Below are 22,901 nucleotides of genomic sequence, written 5' to 3'. Positions count from 1 at the left end.
GGGGGGGTTGCAAACACTCGTGTTTTTTCACCTTAATGCATCCTTCTACATATTTTTGGTAACAAAAATCACAATAAGCGTATATTGATTTGATTTTTACTAGTATTGGCTGCAATCTACGATGTTTATCGTGACTGTGACATTGCAGCGACACATTGGACACTTTTAACACTATTTTGGGACCATTCACATATATACAGCTATAAAAATGCACAGATTACTGTATAAATGTCACTGTCAGGGAATGGGTTAACATTAGGGGGCGATCAAGGGGTTAAATGTGTTACTTAGGGAGTGATTCTAACTGTAGGGGGAGGGGACTCACAAGGGGAGGAGACCGATCAGTGTTGCTCTGTACTGGGAACACACAATCGGTCTCTTCTCTCCTGACAGGACGTGGATCTGTGTGTGTTTACACACACAGATCCACGTCCTGGCTCTGTTGTCTGGCAATCGCGGGTGCCCGGAAGATATTGCAGCCGTATCGGCTCCCGAGAGCATGCGCCCCCTAGACGACTGACTGGAAAGCCCAGGACGTCATATGACGCCCGCCCAGTATGGGAGATCCCTCCTGCAGACATCATTTGACTATGGGCGGGGTAGGAAGTGATTAAAGTGATTGTAAGGCTTTGTTTTTTTTTTAAAATAACAAACATGTCATACTTACCTCCACTGTGCAGTTCGTTTTGCACAGAATGGCCCCCATCCTCGACTTCTGGGGTCCTACCATGTCGCTGGTAGCTCCTCCCTGCATCGTATAACCCCCTAGGAGTAGCGCTCTCCCAGAGGGTTACCTTGCGGGCGTGCTCAAGAGTCCAGCATTTGCATCCATAGAAGCAGAATCCTGGACTCGGCACCCGCGCCATTGGATTTGATTGACAGCAGCATGGTCCGCACACTGGGCAAATCGAAATATAATGGGAATACCTCTGTATTTCTAGATTTCTCTACAGATACACAGAAATAAAGAGCAGCCTTTACCACAGTCAAGTGTAGGCTATAAGATAAGAATCTCCCATAGAGCATGTTGTAACTGGCTAAACTCAGGGTCATCAGTGAGAATTCTTTGCCTCACCTAAAGAGACGTCCACTTGGCTTGATGGTCTGGCTTAATTTTCCTCCTGACTTTGTTAGAGGGATTTGTTCCTCCTTTATGCCTTTACCTATCGTTATTGAGTGCTGTGTCTTTTGAATCTGGATTATGTGCGCTACCACCATATGCTGTTTATGTTGAGTACTTTGTTCATTTACCCACAGTAGGAACGTTTGTTTACACAGCATGTACTCATTTCCACTGTCCTTTTTGGATTTTCAGGGACACGCCTCCGGCTGGTTGTTCATGTTTTGGGACAAAGCCTGCTGTATTTCTTTTTGTCGGGGCAAGGGGAGGGGAAGTGGGAATTTATGGTTTGGTCTAAACCGTATTATGTCACTGATTCACCTACACTGTACTTCCTCCTGGTGTAACACCCTGTGTTATTGTTTTATTGCTGTTCCTTAGGTCTATGGCATTTTGTCCAATCCATTTTTCTTCCTCCCCTCAACATGACGCATCTTACTATAGTGTCCTGAAATTTTAAAGGACTAAATGAAAAGGTCAATGGTTCTTAGTTGTCTTAAAAAGACCGTGACCCAGACTCACTTCATGGGCTCCAGGGTCATGGCTCTTAAGCGTCCTGATATAGCACATACTTTCCATGCCACTTACTTATCCTACTCTAGAGAGGTTTCTATTTTGATCACTAAGGCTCTGGCAGTTACCAGAGAAGAGGTTTTCACTGACCCCCAAGGTTGTTACAGTATATAATTCTAGAGCTTAAATATCAGGATCATTATTATACTTTTGTAAATATTTACTTACTCCCTCCCCCTTTTTGACTCTCAGAGGCTTTTATTAATCTCCTTGCCTGTGACTTGAACATGGTATTGGATCCTTTGCTAGATAGAATGGGAGGCTCTAGTTCCCCATCCATTGTCTTAAAGGATTGGAAGGATAACTATGGCTTTGTTTGCATTTGGCACTTGAGAAACCCTGATCTATGAGCATATTCCTGTCACTCTGACTCTCATAAAATGCTATCCAGATTGGATATGTTTTTCACCACTACTTAATTTTTGAGTACAATTATTAATGTCCAGTATTTCCTCTGGGCCCTGTTGGTTCATGCTCCTTTGGAGCTACAGTTTTAGAATGATAATGCTTCAAGTAAGGAATGCATGGTAAATTAGCCTTTTTTGCCTGTTAGACACAATAGTTCTATAAAAATGCCGAGATGTCATGAGAGCCTACTGCCAGGATAATGCACAGGGTGTCTCAACCCTACAATGGACCGCCTTTAAGGTGGTAATCAGGGGTTCTTATACTGTATGTCTGGTGTGCAGGATTTGAAGATGGCCAATGGTTTCAATATAACCTTGCTGTCTCAAAAGGTTGTAGATAAGCAAAATCAATATGTCTCTGACCCATCCTCCCATACAGAAGGATGCCCAGAGGGCTTGTAATATTGCTTTGACAGATAAAACTCCAAAAAAAATTGCTGTATAAGGCACAACATGTATTTGAGTCAGGAGATAAGAATGAGCGTCTACTTGCTTTTTTGGATAAACTGGTTCGAAGGAACCCTTTACAATTCCCAGATATATAGATGTGGCGAAGCCCTTCACACTGCCACTGAGCAAATTTTGGATGCTTTCTTGTGATTCTACACAGACATCTATGCCTCCCATGTCACATATCAAGTTGATGAGCTCTCTGGGTATCTTAATGGCTTAACGCTTCCTACTTTATCTTAAGAGGACAGACTGTATTTAGATGAGCCATTTACTTCTGAGGAACTCGAGAAGGTTTTTGGGAAACATAAAACACTGGGTTTAGATGGCCTACCCATCGAGTGGTACCTTACCCACAAGGAATATTTAGTACCCCGTCTAATGTTGCTTTACAAAGCCATTTTTGAGGATCAGATACTCCCACCCACTGTGAGAGGCTCTAATTGTGTTAATCCCCAAGTCTAACAAGGATATTAACCAATGTGAATCCTTTTGATCCATATCCTCACTTAATACAGATCTTAAGATTTTGTCTAAAATACTTGCCCATCACCTTAGCTCTGTGGTGACTTCATTGGTAAAATCTGACCAAACAGACTTTATCCCAGGTCGAGCTACAAACATTAATCCCCATAGACCAGGCATGTCCAAAGTCCGGCCCATGGTCCAGTTTTATATGGCCCCCACTTGCAATTTGCTTTTATCACTTTTGTGGCCCCCAAGCTCCACACAGGGTAAGGATGAGCTCAGTTTTTTAAAATATATATAAATTCTATTATCCCCTGACAAATCTCAGAGCGCCTCTCACTGATAAGCTGGGGTGTGTTGCTGGGTGTTACTGGGGCAGGTTCCAAAGCTAATTGGGAAGCTCACAGCGTGCAGCGCCAATAACAGACACCAAGTAATTTCCCAGTCTACAGCCGCAGAGCTATCAGTGTCTTAGTGCCTGTGATTGGTGGCGGTGATTGGCTGCAGAACTATGCGCTGTCAGCGTCCTAGCGGGCTCGGGCACATCGACTTGCGAACACGCCCAAGGTCATCCTTGCAGTGAGAGGCGCTCGGGAATTTCTCAGGGGATAAGATAAGTTAAAGTACGGATATAAAGAGAATATATAAATATATATATAATAATTTAAAAAAAAACAAGCACATCCTTGCCCTGATCAGAGTTTGGGGGCCACAGAAGAGATAAGGGCAAATTACAAGTGGGGGCCACAGAGAATATAAAATATAAAAAAAAATAGCTCATGCTTGCCGTGATCAGAGCCTGGGGCCACAGAAGAGATAAGGGCAAATTATAAGTGGGGCCCAGAGAGAATATAAAACATCAAAAAAAGAAAAAAAACTAGCTCATCCTTGCCCTGATAGGAGCCTGGGGGCCACAGAAGTGATAAAGGCCAGATTTCTCAGGGAATAAAGAAGAGAAAATAAATATTTTGTAAAAACTGAGCTCATCCTTACCCTAAGCAGAGCTCTAGGATTTGTTGGGGGCAAAAGAGGAGATATATATACCCAAATAACAGCTCATCCTCAGACTCTTCACCACACACAGCCATAAAGGTAGGAAAATTCTTGTTGGGCAGTGTATTAGTATATCGGACGAACACACTTAGACCAAAACTGCCCTCACATAATTCCTTCCCCTTCTGGTCTAGTTCAAAAATGGCGACTGTAAACAAGAGAAGGAAAGTTGACAATGAAGGTCGCCGCTTCCAGGACAAGTGGAAAGTGGAATATTTCTTCACTGAAATACGGGATCACTGTGTTTGTCTGATATGCCAAGAAACTGTGGCTGTTCATAGGGAATTTAATGTCAAGAGACACTACCAGTCGCGACATAGCACATACGACAAGCTAACAGGGAGTGACCGCAGTGAAAAGTTGAAGCAGCTTGAAGCTGTTTTAATGTCACAACAGCGATTTTTCACAAGAGCCCATGAGTCAAATGAAAATGCCACAAAGGCGAGCTATGAGGTGGCAACGTTAATTGCTAAAAATTGCAAATCTTTTGCTGAGGGTGACTTTATCAAAGAATGCATTATGAAAATGGTTGAGAGTATCTGTCCAGAGAAGAAGCAAAAGTTTGCCAACATTTGTCTGGCTTGTAACACTGTAGCACGGAGTATTGAAGAATTGTCATCAGATATTAAGAGACAGTTGACAACCAAAGGAGTGGATTTTGACTTCTTTTCAATAGCCTGTGATGAAAGCACGGACCTATCAATTGCTGATTTTTATGAGGGAGGTGGATGATGAAATGAATGTGACTGAAGAGCTACTTGACCTCCAGAGCGTTACGGACCAAACAAGAGAAAAATATTTATTTGTTTCTGTTAGTTCCACCAAAGATGACATGAAACTGCCTGGGAACAAACTTACTGGGATTATTACTGATAGGGCACCTGCCATGTCTGGTGAACGAAGTGGATTAGCAGGCCTAATCTGTAACAAGGTGATCGAAGAAAGAGGCAAAGCTATTAAACTCCATTGTATCATTCATCAACAAGTTCCATGTGCTAAACATCTCAAATATTACCATGTTATGAAACTGGTAGTAAAGACTATTAATTTTATTTGCTCTAAAACCCTGTGCCACCACCAGTTTAAACAGTTTCTACTGGACATCCAGGCTGAATACAAAGATGTTTTATATCACAACAATGTAAGATGGCTCAGTCAGGGGTCTGCACTGCAGCATTTTTACTCTCTCAGGAAGGAAATCGGAAAGTTCTTGGAAACAAAGGGACAACCAATGTGATAACTATCTGATCGGATTTGGCTGGCTGATTTGGGGTTTCTAGTTGACATAATAAAGCATCTGAATGTACTGAACACGAGTCTTCAGGGGAAAGATGCAGCGGTGAATAGGCTTTATTCACACCTCAAAGCCTTTGGAACAAAGCTTCAACTTTTCATAAGGCAGTTGTCACAAGCACAGCCCAATAACATACATTTTTCAGTGCTGCAGGAAATAATGAACAGTTTTCCACAGGGCAATATCAGTGTGCAAATGAGCAGGTATGTAACAGATATCACAACTCTGGCTGGGGAGTTTAAATGGTGCTTTCAGGATTTTGCAGCTATTGAAAAAGAGATCAGCCTTTTTCCTCTCCATTCTCTGTTGATCCCGATAATGCTCCAGATCAGTTGCAGCTTGAGCTCATTGAGCTGCATTGTGACAGCGAGTTACACAGTCGCACCAACAGCTCTCTCTTGTGAACTTTTATGACCAACTGGATAAGAGCCGGTTTCAAGAGATTCAAACATTGGCTAAGAAAATGCTGAGCTTGTTTGGCTCAACATATATGTGTGAGAAGACATTCTCTGCTATGAACTTTAACAAGAAAGGCGTGAGGACAAGACTAAGTGACTCTCACCTGCGTGACATTTTGCACATCAAAACCACTGCCTTTGACCCAGACCTAGCCTATGTGCTGCAGTACAGATCTCAGTTTTACCCTTCACATTAGTGCAGGCAAGTTTTTTTTTCAATTGAGATGAATATATTGTAAAATCTCAAAAATAAAATCTCAGTTAATGTCAGTTGGTCTAAATAAGTTATGAATATATTTGGACACAAGATGTATACTTGGTGTTATGTTCCTGTTCATATTTTTTTAACTTAAAAGTTGACAGACAACTTTTATTATAATATGTAATGTACTTTACAATGTTCCTGACATATATTTCAGCTTCCTTGATTTTTTTTTTTTCATCTGGCCTTCAGATATGAAAGGCAGAGTGATTTAACACCTGTTTAGATTTGTCACCCATGTGACAAAATGAAAAGTATGCCGTTTGCAATAAACTTTGCATAAAATTTTTAATTTGAATTTTTTACAGCATTTCTGTAATTATTCAGACTTTAAGGTTAAATCCACTGTCTTCTTGGTAGATCTGAATCCTTTTATCTATCACCTGATTGTCCATTATTAGTCACGTTTAGATAACTGGGTATTGATGTCCAACTACCACTAACTCAGTTCTCAGCCAATTTAACACCATGTATCTCCTCTTTTCTTTCCAGAGTTGCAAAATGGGTCAATCTACCTCTTTCTTTGATGGGAAGGGTGAACTTATTTAAAATGTTTTTTCTCCCTAAAATTTTATATACTTTAGGTAACTCGCCTATTTATGTCCCTAAAAGGTTTTTTTTGTGAATTTGACTGTTCTCTCTATCTTCCTATTGCATCCCAAAAACCTCACATCATCAATAGAAACCCTACAGCTTTCTCTAAATGAGGGGGGGTGGTTAGCATTCCTAAATTTACACCGCTACTACTATGCTCATCAACTAAACAATACTGCCACTGCTACAGAGGCTGCAGTGGTCTTTTCCTGTAAGACCTTGTCTAATCTCATCTACAGATGCAACCTACATACTGTCTTGGGCATTACTATTTTGAATATGTCCCTACGAATTGCATCTTTTGACTGAATTTACCCACATATGTTCTCCTAATCAAACCATTTGGAACAATCCCAGGTTACCACATTTCTTGTCTCTTTTAATGGCTAGGTTGTGGGGACAGCAGGGTCTTTTATATCTGCATTATCTTTATGATGAGGGTACATTAAAGTCCTTTCAACATATAAGACAAAAATTCTAAATTTCACCAAGGTGGTTATTTTTATATACGTAGCTGCAGAAGCTCAATTTGGGCTTCATAATGTTCAACTGAGTATCTCCAAACTGGAAGGAGCCCTACTCTTCCCTGATAATACCCAACTTATCTGCACTTGTTGCTAGATAGATCATCCCCCTACCTTCTTAAATAGCAAAACCATTGGCTGCATGATGTTTATGATCTTTAGGAAGAAAATTGGAAAGAACTATTTAATTCCCATGCTAGCACGGTCATATCAGCCAGGGAATGGTTCATCTATTTTCAGTATTTACTTAGGCGCTATTATACTCCACAGAGGCAATTTAAAATACATAAAAGGAAGACCCTTACCTGCCACAAATGTGAAAGGGAACCAGCTGGCTTTCTACACATAGTATGGGGTTGTGATACCATCAAGACCTTTTAGTCCCAGATTATGGTGTTCATTTCGGTTACGTTTGACTTATCTAATCTATGTTGCCCTAAGTGTTGCCTCCTTGCCCTTTTTGAGGATTTAGATGGCCCCACCATAACCAAACATTTCCTCCGGCTCCCACTTATTTATGCCAGGAAGGTGATTGTCCTCAGTTGGACCCTCACTATGGTGCTTCATATTGGTTTTTGGAAAACATTACCTCTGTGCATAAGTTGACCTACAAAGTTGGGGGTGTCCTAGGAAATGTTACCATCTCTGGGGTCCATGCTTGGATACCCAGGATACCAGTGACTCTATGCCCTCGCTGATAACTGATACAGCCTAATAATTTTTTGGAAGCTTTCACTTTGTTTGCACTCTATATGTGCCAGCAACAATTCTACCAGATGATTTCTCCACTACTACTATGATGCTCAGGGAATTACTACCACAGCCTATATTACTCCTATTGTGCATACGGGAGAAATTGAGACCTAGTAGATTAGAGACCTTTACGGAGAAAACACATTTCAATGGTTCAAGAATGCCCTTTTCACCAGGGCTTAATATACAACAAGGTGAATAGACTAGACGTAAATGGCACCAGTGTAATTGCAAGTGCAAACTTTGTCAGACACTGGTTTGGCCCTGTACAAATCCACTTTAACATCATTCTCCTTCATATTCAAAGTTCTTCCTGCATGAATTTTTTGACTTGTGGGAGTAAGTGTTATCTTCTATTATTTTTAACAAACCATTATATTTTTGATGTGCAAACTATATTTCCCTTAATTATTAGTAGACTGGATTTTTGATACAACATACTGATACACAATCTTTTGCCTGAAAAAAAAAAATTCCTTTAATGTAGCACGGGACTTGTCACTAGAAACATGGTATCATTTTAACCCTTATTTTAATTCAAGCTGTTTTTTCTGTGGTAGTGTTTTAGATAGCAGTGTATAGAAATAATTATACTGTTATTTTGTTATACATGCCCTGGGCATGACAATGTCCTGGAGCACAAACATACAAACTATGTCAGTAGCAATCGGTGGAAATTGCTTGTGTATCAATTTTTATATAACAGCTGTCATGATAATAAACATTCAAAGAATCTGGAAAGAAAGATTTCTAAATTCTAAATTATTACAGTGTTACACCCAATTGTCTTTTTAGATTATGTTTCACAAATTAGTATTTTGATCAGTGCTCATTGGTCATATATGCTAAAACATATTTTCAGCATAATAAAACAATAGCTGATTTTCTAGGATCTCAGATGAAAACATAAATGCAAATGGCTGATGGCCAAATGTCTGAAATAATTTGTCATTGTTTGAAACACAACTATATAACGAGCTGAGCTGGCAGCTATAGATTTCTGAATCAATATAGTGCTTTGTAGTTTTTATTTAGTATATAACTGTAAATTCAATGTATTGATATAGGCGCATCTTAATGGAAGATGGAATTTAACTACTATAGAAGAAGACAAAATAATAAGGGTTATTTACAAAATCTGGAGTGGTTAGATACCCTAAACCATATCAGTGAGCAACAGTGTGTGGGGTTAAGCTGCAAAATTTCTGTTTTAGTCCAGCGGTTAAGTGGGTATTGGTGGACCATGAAATGATAGATCATTTAGGTGTGGGGTGGTAATATTTAATCAGACTGGGTGCACCCAGTCCTCCTCTGTATTTAAAAGAGGGTAAAACTGTGTTGCATTTTATTGTGCCACTTAAAGTTATTAAACAATTTCTGTATAGCCATTAGTTTTAGCCAGCAACAATTTTTAAAGAACCATGTATCAAAAGGACAGTAGTGTTAGGATCAGCTAGTTTCCCATCTATTACATTTACATATTTTCTGGCACTAGCGAGCCTGGGATCTCTTGCTTGTCCTGTACAAAAATGATATTTTCTGATTTCTAGGTCAGGCAAATAATCTTGTCCCCCTTCACATAGCCAGACATAACATTTTGTACATCATAACCTCAGAGTCAAACTTCACCTCCACCTGATCCCCAGCCATAACTGAGAATTAGAATGGTCTATTGCCTTCATTGATCACTCCAACAGTTTCCCCTTTTGACAGTGGTCAAAAGGGTCAGAGCTTTTTTTCATTAGGTTTAGCTGCATTCTTTCACAGGGGCATCATCACTGCAGTCACGTTTTGTGCTTAGAAAAAACGTTAAATATGGATTCAGGTTACATCAACCTTTATTAATTTGTGCTTCTGTCTTTAGTTTAGATCTTTTTTAACAGGACTGCACATCTAATTGGAATTTTTTTGGACTTTATAATTCACCATTTTCGTTTTTTGGACTTTGTTTATTGTGCCGTTATTATATTAGCACATTATTATACTAGCACATTTTTCAGAAATTACTCTCATTTTTTCTGAGTTTGGACTCACATTCATTATGTGTTAATCCTTATATATTTGATGTGTTTCTGTTCAATATAAACACCCTGATTTCTATCTCTCACCTGATATATGGTATAGTCACATACTAGCACATTTTTCACCATACCTGTATTTGCTTCAGAAATTTCACTTTTTCTTTGTTTGATTCACATTTCACCATGTATGAATCTCTGTTTATTTGATATATTTATGTTCAAGTCACATTTGTATCATTTGTTTATGCAAATTTGCTTTTGCAACCTTAGCGCTGCACTTATTTATTCACAGTTTTTGCTTTTTGTCTACAAGCTGTGCTGGCTGCTAGGTTGCAGGTTAACAGCGCAGTATTCCTTTAATTTTATTTAATGATCTACCAGTCACCTGTCCATGATCTACTGGTAGATCACTATCCACAGGTTGCTGACCCCCTCTGTAAAGGATAAAGAACATTCAGCAGAGAGTGGCCACTTCAAAGCAAAGGAATTTTACCACTTATGAGCAATTCTTAGAGACCCTGTCTAACAGAAAAAATGGTGGCCATAGCAGACTTGAACCCTTTTGCTGCCATTAATATATGTCATAAATTGGTTACAGCTGGGGGGAGGAGGGGTTGTACATACACACTCCCAGCTAGTACAGCAGCAGAAAGCATGAATACACTCCACAGGCTGACTGTTGGCTTTCTGATGAAGTTAGTCTGTTGGCTTTCTGTGCCCTCATAGAAAAGGGAGAAATGGCGCAAGATATCAACCAAACATGAGAAGAAAAAGATATCAAAATAATGTCCCAAGTGTCCAAAATGTCCAAAAAAACAATGTATGGCTACAATAAGGCGTATAAGTATTAGCAATACAGGGCACATATACGCTATAGCTAGGAAGTCCCAAAAGTAACAAAAAGTTCTCATTAAGGATGATACTAAGCACCAGCGGCTGCTCTCTTGGGAGTAGAAGCAAAACTCTGGAAGGCAATATGGAGATAAAAGACAAGGTGCGCCAATCTAAGTGCAGTATCAAAACATTACTTTAATATAAATATAAAAAAATGAACGGCCAAGTGGCTACTCACAAGGATAAAGTAAAAGTAAGGCACATAAAAACATGTAGATAGCCCAGGGACGTCATCTCAGCTGCTCACAGTGCGGGATCCAAAGGATGTTACAAAGCGCTGGGGAGATGTAAAGAGGCTGTCCGCAGTGTGTGAACCTCCGCTGGTTAGTGCTTTGCTGTGGGGAGGACGGTGAGACCCAGGTGTCTGCAAAGTGAAGCCGGCGTCTAGTCGGGCACCGGAAGCCAGGAACCGGAAGCAGGAACCGGATGAGGACCAGCGTGAAGCACACCTTACACTGAAGAGAGGGCAGCGGAAATGTCGTGTGGACGTGAGATAAATGTGAAAATAATACAACAAATATCCCTAAAGGACAAATATAACAATGAAGTGATCAGAAAAAATTAAATCAGAAATAAATTATCCCAATAGAGAAAAATAAAAGTCCAAGTCCAAGAGCCCAAATAATATCCAATAGTAGGTGCAATGGAGCTTGACAGTTATCAAATAACACCATGTGAATCCACCACCAGGAAGATTGCACGCTTACCAGAGGTAGGCTGTAATTCAGCTTATTATGGAGTCAGATGTCTGTTCGATGAAGGCATCCTATTCCGACCTCACCATGGGAGGGAGACAGGCAAAGTGGCTCCATCCAGTGGATAGATGGACAATCAGCAACAAAGACCCAAAAAGATGAAAAAACGGATCTCCATAGTGTAAATCAGTCAGCAAAGGTTTTATTAAAAAAGAGTTACACTTACACAAAATTTTACATAAAAAGCAGAGGAACAAAGATAAAATATAACAGTCGGCCGGCCTGCAGACACCCATTCAGGATGAGGTACTCAACGATGACGTCAGCACGTGAACCATCCAACATACATTTCGTCTTAGAAAGACGTCATCTAGGGTTCCCTAGACGACGTCTTTTTAAGACGAAACGTACATCGGATGGTTAATGCGGAATCTGACGTTCCTTCTGGCTCCTGATTCTGCTTGCTGTACTACTACATTTATCCCTGGCTCTCTGACATTTGCTTGGCTGACTACCCGATCCGGTTACTGAACTCTGGCTTGTTTTGACTATGCTTACTCTGTTTACCTTATTATTATTATTAAACAAGTGTGATTTAACTATACTTCATTCTCGGTCGGTTCCTGATACTGATGTCTCATTAAAGACAACTTGTCACAAAGAATTTATGTTGCACAGGGTACATTTTGTCCCCAATGCGATATAAATAAAGTTCTAGTGAAAAAAGTATAAAAAAATAAAATAATACCCAAGCACTTAGAAACACCCCCCAAAAAACTTTGAGCCTACCCTTACTGCATGCATATTCACACATGTCCATAAAACCAAACATTTTGGGTGCCTTTGTATGAAAACATTACTTGTGCTATACCTGTTACATATTGCCATGCATGCTGGAGTAAGGGCAATAATTCCAGGGCCAATATTCATGGTTAGCTCTTCATGATATGAATCTAGTCCTATGTTCAAGAGGGCTAATTCTGGGGTTAGTGGTTTATATTGGCCTGTGATTTCACTAAGGACTATGGCTATATTTTCCCAAAAGGACACTATGTGGGGGCAATTCCATAGAACATGGAACATGTTTCATGTGTGGTTACACTGTCTCCAACAACTGTTTGAGGAATCCTTTAATATTTTTGACAGCCTGTAAGGTGTCATATACCACCTATCATATGATATATTTTTTGAAAATTATCCCAATGCTCAACACAAGAGGACATACTGAAGCTTGATTGTATCGCTTTCAACCATTGCTGTAGGGAGAATTCTTTCTACAGATCTTTTTTCCCATTTGCACATGTCGGGTGTTTAAGTCAATAATATGGGGCCAATCAGGAAATTGTAAAAAGAAATCCCATGGGTCGATTTGCTTCACTTTCCCTGAAGGAATTCCCAAATAGAGTTTGGAATTTCTATGCTTTCCTTGCATTTGGTACTGTAGTTGAGTGAAATTGTCTAATTTGTAATGACCTATAAGCATCATTAGGTAAGCTGCTTTGATGTAAGTTTTTTTTGAAGTTTTTTTTTTTTTTTTCCACAAAAAGATTTTATTGAGAAAAAAGCACAATTACATGTACAAACAATTGAACAGATTTTGAAAAATGCTCCATGACATTTTATATAATAGTGTTACAGTGAATGTTAATGCCATTAAAGTCATGGGGAACACAAGCATATGGTAGGTTAATTAGAATGTATAAAAGAAGAACTAGCTGAACATGTTACTACGAGACATTTTCTGTATACAAGTACTATAGGAATCAGGAGTACTTCGTGTGGGCCATTTTCACCAGGATCAGTCACAAAGTAAGTAGGAGCATGAAACTTGTGTGGAACTAAAACGGGAAGGTCTGTCTCTATTAAGTTTTAGACTGTGTTGAGTTATCACAATCTAATATTGCAAGGGGGTTATGTGTAGGTATGGGTAAGAGGGATATAGACTTTGGGTGGAATGGGGGTGATGGAAAAATTTGGAATGGGAAGGTGTTGCGGTAGGGAGAAACAGTAGGGGGAAAGGGAGAAAGAGGAAAAACAGAGATGAAGGATATACGTAGAGCATTAGGGTAAAAAAGAGAGGATGGGGGGCCGCCCCTTCTCCCAAGCTGATCCACTCTGCTATAAGGAGCTTCCGAAATCTTTCTCGTCTCTCAAGAGAGGGAACAAATTATGTTGGGAAATACGACTTATAGCAGTTAGTGCTCTTGAAATGTGTCCAGCAAGCCCATAGATTGGTGAATTTTTGTATGCGGTCTTGTGAGGTATAGATCAATTCCTCCATCTCCTCTATCTTAGCAATCTTTGTCAACCATTCCCTGATTGTCGGGGGGTTGGTTGATCGCCATTTTACAGGAATGCATAATCTGGCTGCATTTACCATATGCATGGCCAGCGATCTGTGGTAAGATCTTTTAGGTAAGGTTGTATGATGGAGGAGATATTGTGCTGGTTCGAAATCCAGGGTGTAAGTAGTGACTCGTTGTATTATGCCGTGAACCTCCCTCCAGAAAACCTGAAGGATCGGGCACTCCCACCATATGTGGATCATAGAGCCCTCTTCTTTATTGCACCTCCAGCACGTATTTGGGATTGAGGGCGAGAATTTATGTAAGCGGGACGGTGTTCTGTACCATTTGGTAAGTATTTTATATCCATTCTCTTGGATAGCAACATTTAGTGAGCCTTTGTGAGTGTGGACATGAATGGTTTCCCAATCTTCCTCAGTGAGGTCTATGTGTAGGTCTTTATTCCAGGAAGAACGAAGGGTTTCAATCTGTGAGTGGTGTGGCGTTTCTTGGAGGAGAGAGTAGATGGTGGATATTAGGTGTCTTTGAGGTGTGTTCTGGGTACATAGGGTTTCAAATGGAGTTAGTTTTCTCGACCATGTATTATTGGGAGATGTAGAGGAGAGAAAGTGTGTTAGCTGTCTATATGTCCAAAAAGGAAAGTCTTTTGTGAGGGATATGGATCTGAGATTATCATACGATCGTAGCCGGCCTGCATGGAAGAAGTGGTGTGCTTGGACTTCTTCATGTGGCCATTCTTGTTTTAAGAATGTGTCTGATGCCCCCGGGGAGAAGTCTGGATTTCCCCTCAGGGAGGTCAAAGGTCCTGGTCGTGAAGATAGTTGAGAGGCTGTCATAGCAGAAGTGAAAGCGAGTAGTGATGGGTAAATAAGTGGATGTTTCTTGATTGATTGTGTCCAAAGTTTGGATGAGAGCCAGGGGAGGTTGTGTAGATGGCCGGGTATAAAAGAGTTTTCTAGAGTCACCCAGGGTTTCCCTGTTCTGTTGGTACACCAGTCAACTACTCTAGTTAAATGGCAGGCCATGTAATACTTGTGGAGGTCTGGAAGTGCAATCCCACCCTTGACCTTGCTGCAGGTCAGACGTGAGTATTTGATTCTTGGAGGACTGCTCTTCCAAATAAAGGTCGTACAAGCCTTTTTATACGAACAAAAGAATGCAGGGGGTAAATGTATTGGAATGGTCTGCATTAAGTACAGGAGGCGAGGGAGGATAATCATTTTGATCAGGGCTGAGCGTCCAAACCATGATACGTTGAGGGTGGCCCACTCCTTTAGTTCCGTCTGAATTTTCGAGAGGGCATGAAGGAAATTCTGGTCATATAGGTCTGTGAGTCGCTTAGTAATTTGGATGCCTAAGTAAGTAATGGCGGCGCCTTTCCACTGAAAGGGAAAGGAGTCTTGGCAGTGAGTGACCACCTGCGGGGAGAGGGATATGTTCAGAGCGTGTGATTTAGGATCGTTTATCCTAAAATTTGATAAGACCCCAAAATGGTTGATGTCTTTCAGCAGGCTAGGTAGAGTTATGTGAGGTGCTTGGAGTGTTAGCAGGATATCATCTGCGAAAGCTGCTACCTTAAATTCCCTCTGATTTATAGTTATTCCTTGAATATCCGTATTCGCCCACAGTCTATTTAAAAGGGGTTCTAAAGTTAAGATAAAAATGAGAGGGGATAGGGGGCATCCTTGGCGGGTACCGTTGGTTATTGGGAAGGCGCTTGACAGGAGGCCGTTTGCTTTAACTCTTGCCGAGGGATTGTCATATAAAGCGTTGATGTATGTACACATGCGTGGTAGTAAACCAATGCCCTTCTGCACTTCCCGCATGTAGTCCCAGGCCACCCTGTCAAACGCCTTCTCGGCATCGAGTGACAACAGGAACCCCTTCGCTTCCGAGGAAGTGAGCCAATGGTGTATGTTTAAGGTGCGGATGGTATTCTCTCTGGCTTCCCTCCCTGGGACAAAACCTACTTGGTCTGCTGAGACCAGGTCAGGAATTAGGGGCAGTAATCGATTTGCTAACATTTTTGCATATAGTTTGATATCTACGTTGAGTAGTGAAATGGGTCTGTAATTGGACGCTAGGGATGGATCTTTATCTGCTTTTGGTATGACTGCTATATGGGCTTCAAGCAGGTTGCCTGATGGGGTAGAAGGGTCCTATAGGGAGTTGAAGGCGTTGAGCATTTGCGGTGAAAGCGTTTCTAGGAAGCTTTTGTAGTAAATTAGTGATAGGCCATCTGGGCCTGGGCTCTTGCCTACTTTCATTTGTTTTATTGCCAAACACAACTCCTCTGTGGTCATAGGGCATTCTAGGGCAGCAGCCTGATGTGGTTTAGGGCAGTATTGGGCTAGGCAATCATGTATTTGAGATTGGCGAAGTGAGACGTTGGAGGAGTCTGTGTTATGGGATGGCAGGTTATATAGTTTAGCATAGAAGCTTTCGAAGTGGGCTGCTATGTCCTCATTTTTAGAGAGCACTACACCCTTATCGGTACGAAGGTGATGAATTATGGAAGAGGTCTTGGCAGCTTGTATAGTGCGTGCAAGCAATCTCCCACTTTTGTTACCGTGTTCATAGAACACTTTTTGTCTGAGCACATATTGTCGTCTTGTGCATTTCCCTAGTTCCTCCAATAGAGTGGATCTAGCATAAAGGAGGTCCTGTAGTGTGGAGTGAGAGGTAGATTGTTTGTGAGTTTTGTCAAGTCTATTGATAGTTTTGAGGAGGGATGCAATATGTGCCTGTCGTTTTTTTCTCTTTTGTTGCTAGGGCTATGAGTTTCCCCCTAATGACACATTTGTGGGCTTCCCAAAGTGTGACCGGGGTTGTATCTGGGGAGGAGTTTTCTTGAAAGTACTGTTGGAGTCGGGTGTTTATTTGTCTCACTACGTCAGGGTCTTTAAGGAGTTAGGGATTCAGTCTCCAGGTCTTGATTCTGTTATTGTAGTCTGGGAATGTTAAAGTGATCGTGATGGGATGGTGGTCTGATAGGAACATAGGTTCTATTGTGGCATGGGAGAGAAGTGTTAAGTCTGTTTGGGATAGAAATATGTAGTCAATTCTCGAGAATTTTTGGTGTGGGGAGGAGAAGAATGTATAGTCTTTGTCAGTCGGGTACATGGTGCGCCATGAGTCGTGGAGTGTCAAGTTCTGTAATTGGAGTTTAATTTGTCGTAATGCCCGATAGGGGAGTGCAGAGGTCCCCGTGGAAGAATCTAAGGTTGGGTTTAGTGGGACATTGAAATCACCACCAAGAAGTACTATGCCCTCTTGAAATGTGGAAAGAAGGTCACAAATTCGTCTGAAGAAAGTTACTTGGTGCTCATTTGGGCAGTACACATTTGCAATTGTGATTGGTTTTGATGCGTAATTGCCTTTGATAAAAATGTATCTACCCTCTTGATCAATCAGGGAGTCTTTCAGTTGAAAGTCAGCGTGTTTGGAGATAAGGATAGATACTCCTTTTGTTTTCGACGTTGGGTTCGTAGAGTGGAGTGTGTGTTTATATATATGATTTGACAGTTTGGGGACATGTTTTGGACAGAAGTGTGTTTCCTGTAACAGGAGGAAATGAGCTTTGTGTTTAGTCAGTGCCGATAATACTTGTGACCTTTTTTCTGGAATATTTAAGCCTTTTACATTTAGTGATAGGCATTTGAGTGAATGCTGTTGTGTAGAGATTGCAACTCCCCTCGACATTGTGGGTATCCCAGAGATCAAAGGGTCTTAAGTTGAGCTAGCTGGTGTCGTGTCCTGTACGTGTGCTGCAGAATGGAGAGGCTGGAGAGGAGGAAGGAGGAGCGGCCCCGTCCTATAGAGTAGATGTGATTTAAAGAGGATGTAGAGTAGACAAGAAAGGTTAGATAAAGTAGAGATAGTAGGGTAAAGGGGGAATGAGAGGACAGAAAAAGGAGGGAGCAGGAGGGGGGAAGGGAGGTGGGTAAAAGATGGGGGGAAGGAAAGGCGAAGTAGGTAGACTTAAAGTCTGGGGAATTAGGGAACGTACCTCAAAAATACAGCGGGTACGTAAATAGGATATATAGAACAGTAAACCGCGCTAAAATAATGAGTAAAATCCAATTAACAGTCGGTGAGATAAAGTTCAACGTAAATAGGATGTACCGGAGGTGGGCGGAGGCTTGCCTATCCACCTAAAGGAGAGATGTCCGGTTTAGTAGCTCTAGTCCGTATGGACAGCTGTGTGGGGTATGCGAGCTGTGGTAGGAATGAGTGCTGCAGCACTATGGAGGACGAATCATGCTAAATAATAATGGTTGGGGGCACGGAAATGTGTGCAATAAACTGCTCTATGGAAAGCTATGTGTGGGTGGTAAGGAACCAAATGCATGTCAGCTCAATCCTGTGTATAGTAAAAAAAAAATTTCGGTACCTTATATGATGGTTCTGGTGTTAATAATGGTATCCTAGGATCCCTGTCAATGATCTATGTGTCTGCACATTAGGTCATTATACACAAAAAAAAAAAAAAGGGGGGGGGGGGAAGAAACAATCCCCTTCATAGAACATAATAAACATGTCTAAAGTATGCGAAAACAACAACCGATGGTAGCCTGACCCCTTGGGGGCTTATCCGTTAGGGAAGGCAAGAAAAACTTCTACACATAGTCCTCTATGTCTTACTGTAACTGAGTTTTCCTAATATTTCTCTAGATTTTTGTATTTTCTGCCCCCCCTTTTGGACAAAGGCCTGTTAGTGTGGGAGTCTGGATCTCTGCTCTGGGTTCAAGAGTATGCGTGGGCAATGGAGAGTTAAAGGAGAAATGGTGTTGGTAAGGATTTACTGTTAATGGGATGGGATGGCATCACTTCCTTACTTGTTAATGGTAAAGTGTGGATGCAAAGAGCTTGATACAAGTGTATAAGTCATGGGTGGGATATGAGATACCGTTAGAAGGGAAAATTAACTGCATATCTGGCGAATATAGGCCGCTCAGACAATAGATCGAATAGGCACTAAAAATTTAAGGATCCAGACTCCCACCTTTTGTCTTTCAAGTAAAGTCATAACCATTTAAAACAGGCAAAACAAGCATAACATAACCAAGAATAACATTAAAGCCCTTTGCTGTGGGCAAGAGAGATCAGCCCGTTTGGAAAGCTAATGTTATCACCAAGGTAAGTGTAAAACTGGTATTGGTGTTAGGGATGTGAGTGAGTAGGATAACAGATCAACCACCTCTGGACAAAGCGCTACTCACAAGTCCAGATGAGGTGTTGGATCTTCTGCAAGGGTCATGTATATGCGTCTCTTGTCCGGGCGAAGAGATTCCAATACTAGTCCTTGAGAAGACTGGTGTTGCTCCTTCGGCTTAAACGAAAAAGGGGAGAAAAACATAGGGAGAAAGAAAACAAAAAGAGAACTGGGGGAGGGGGATAAGCAATATGCTAGAAGGGAGGAAAAGTTAGAGTTACTGTGTAAAAACAGTATAAACAGTGTAAAGGAGAGCGATGTCCTCTAGTAGTTCCGATGAGGAGTATCTGCCAGGCCTGGGCTGCGGGCTGGGGGGTCTCGGCGGGATTGGCGCTCTCCCGGTGATGTAGGGTCCAGTCTGGAGCATTGTCTTTGAGCCTTGGGTGATGAGTTGTATGAGACTGGCTTCCATGGATCTGTAGGGAAGTAGAAAGCGTACCACTCAGGTATGTCCATCTGAGGGATGTCCATTTGTTCGCAGAAGGTGGGTAAATCTTCTGGGGTTCTAAGAAAAGCTGTGCGACCCCTAGTGGATGCCGACAGGCAGAACGGAAACTTCCATCTATATTGGATATTGTGCGTGTGAAGAACTTCCAGCAGGGGGCGCAAGGTGCGCCTGTTCTGTAGAGTGATTTGAGATAAGTCCTGAAACAATTTCACTTCAGTACCATTGAGTAATATGCGGCCTCTGTCTCTTGCTTTTTTAAGAATCTCCTCTTTCAAGGGGAAGTTGACAATGCAACAGACAATGTCCCTGGGTGGTTCATTATCACAGGGAGGGGGTCTTAATGCACGATGTATGCGTTCCATTTCTATGGGGGAGTCTGCTTGTCGGCCTAGTAAATCATTAAAGATAGAACGGACTGTGTGTTGTAGTGCGGCCTGGTTGACTCCTTCCGGGACCCCCCTCACCCTCACGTTATGCCTGCGTCCCCTATTGTCCAGGTCTTCTACTTGTCTATGGAGCTCAAATAAATGTGGCAAATGTGAATCATATGTTTTCTGTACTTGCCTGATAGCGGTGGCTTGTGTGCGAGTGTTTTCCTCCACCTCTGCGATTCGATCGTTCATGGAGTGAATGTCCGCCTTGAGATCTGAGATCGCCGACATCATTGTGTGTTTAATGTCAAGGGCGACTCTTTGGAGGTCTCTTTGCAGGTCAAGTAAGCTTGGGAGAGGAACTCCGGAGCCGTCTTCGTCCATAAGCGGGTCCGTGGTGCTCCTAATTGAGTCCGGGGATGAGGCCTGTAGAGTGTGTGAGGCCTGCGTGGCCTGAGAAGCCTCGAGTTGCGCCGCTTGTCTGGTCCAGAATATCTCCGGGATATTACCGCTAATCTGCGTGGCTGGGTCTTTTTGTGTGCGGGGTGTCGAGGTGCTTCTGTTGGGCTTTCCCATCATGGGTAAGTGATTTTTAAGCCCCAAATAAGGCGTTTGTCGTCCTCCAAGTGCGGGAGCCTCTTGTTTAAGCAGCCATCTCGGTTCCCGTCCAGGCCACGCCCCCCCCAAGTTGTTTTTGAAGTTTATACCTCGTTTATGGCAATCTCTCGCCTCAAAGTCCCTAATTAGCCATTCATATGTTTTGACTGGTATATCTATTTTGTGTGTGTGTTTTCTGTGTAGGGTTTACTGGAAAGTAATGTGCGCCATGCTTAAGGGTGGCTCCAATCGTGGGGTGGTGCACCATGGAGGTTACTTGGGGGGACATAAGAGAAGCTGATTAGATTACTAGGAAATCCTGATGTTTTATAAAGCTTTGTTCCATATCAACCCATAGTTTGTCCTCATTCGGTTTAGTCCAGTCTTTAGCTTGATCTAGTAAGGATGTATTGTAGTATCCCTGCAGATCTGGTAAACCAATACCCCCGTTTGTTCTCATCAATTGTAGTGAGGAAAGGGCAATTCTCTGATTTTTGTTTTGCCAAATATGGTTCCTCAGGAGGGAGTTACATTTCGTGAAAAAGGGGATGGGGATAGTGATAGGGAGTGTTCTAAACAGATAGAGTATCTTTGGGAGTACTAGCATTTTAAAGGCGGCTGCTCTGCCTACCCAAGAAAATTGAGTTTTCCCCAGTCTTTTCAGATCTTCAGAGATATTGGACAATTGCAGGTTGAAATTAGCCTCATAAAGTGAGCTAGTGGGGTAAGAGAGCTGGATTCCTAAATATGTGATTGATTTAGCTCCCCATATATATGGGAATTCACTTTTCATCTGGTTTATTTGGCGTTGGGGCAGTCCCATGGCCAATATTTGACACTTATTAGAGTTGATCTTGTAGTAGGATGCTGCTCCAAACTCGTCAATCAGTTGTTGGGTTCTATGTAGGGATTTGAGGGAGTTTGATAGTGACAGAATAATATTGTCCGCGAACAAACTTATTTTGTGCTCACAGTGGCCCATTCGCAGTCCCTGGATAAGAGGATCATTTCTGATGGCTTCCGCAAAGGGTTCGATAGCTAGTGAGAATATAATTGGTGACAATAGGCACCCTTGCCTCGGACCATTCGAAAGATTGAATGATCCGGACAGGATGCCATCAACATATACCCTCGCCGAGGGGTTATAATATAAGGTCATAATAGCTGAATATATTGTCCCAGATAGCCCAAATTTGTTGAATGCCTTCTTCGCATCCAGGGCAAGGAAAAGAGAAGGCGAGGTGCAGGAGGTGGAGCCTAGCGGAGCAGACATGCATTGTTAGAGCTCCACATCGCTGAGGAGAGAAGAGAAGGACAAAGCGGAGCCTGCAGGCTCAAAAGTTATCCATTTGAACCTTTTTGCCCCAGGGAACAAACTGTGAAAGTTTGGGCAGGAAATATGGTACTGGGAGGAAACCGTGGCAGAAATAAAAATCACCTCACAAAGAGCTCACAGGCACTCACTGCAGCTGAAGCAGCTCCAGTCACCTCACAAGATACAGCATCAGGGCGCTCTCACAGACAGAAAATGTCACAGCAAGACTCTCCATTTGAGTCAGATACAGAACAAATCCTCTCACAAACTTCTCCACAAGCCTCCTCAGTATCCCCAGTAATATTATTACAATTTGAAAAGATGCTTCATAAGGCTTTAAAACAAACCTCAGACCAAATAACAAAAAGCCTAACCAAAGAAATAAGAGAGCTGGGAAACCGCACCGCAGCCTTAGAAATAAAAATGGATGAAATTGAAATTACAACCCAAGAAAATATAACAGAATTGGAACAACTAAAAAAAGAGAATTTAATACTTCAAACTAAGCTCGAAGATTACGAAAATAGAGCCAGACGTTCAAACTTGCGCATAAGGGGAATACCTGAAACTGTGACAGACCTGCAATCTACTATTACTGCTCTATTACAAGAACTAAAGCCAGATATCCCTATTGAACATTTAGAACTGGACAGAGTACACAGAGCCCTCACAGCCAAAACGAAAGATGGACCCCCACGTGATATAATCACAAAATTTCATTATTACAGAACGAAAGAACAAATACTAATTGCTGCAAGAGAAAAAAAGGAACTTAATTTTCAAGGACACAATTATCAAATTTTTGCTGACCTATCCCAACTTACTATTACTAAAAGACGATCCATGAAACCCCAACTAATGGAACTGCAACGCCACAACATTATGTATCAATGGGGCTTCCCCTTTTCAGTCAGATTTAACTACCAAGGTACAATTTACAGAAGCAGATCAGCAGATGAACTACAACAAACCCTTTTAAAATTAAATCTGACAGAACCCACAAGCAGCAACTCTCCCACATGCAGAAGAATGGCATCATCTTCACCTTCAGGCAGCACCCAGAAAATTTCAGAACAAAATGGG

This window comes from Aquarana catesbeiana, linkage group LG05 (assembly GCF_042186555.1).
Source record: "Aquarana catesbeiana isolate 2022-GZ linkage group LG05, ASM4218655v1, whole genome shotgun sequence".
In the NCBI taxonomy this organism is placed as follows: Eukaryota; Metazoa; Chordata; class Amphibia; order Anura; family Ranidae; genus Aquarana; species Aquarana catesbeiana.
This window is presented reverse-complemented; position numbering follows the sequence as displayed.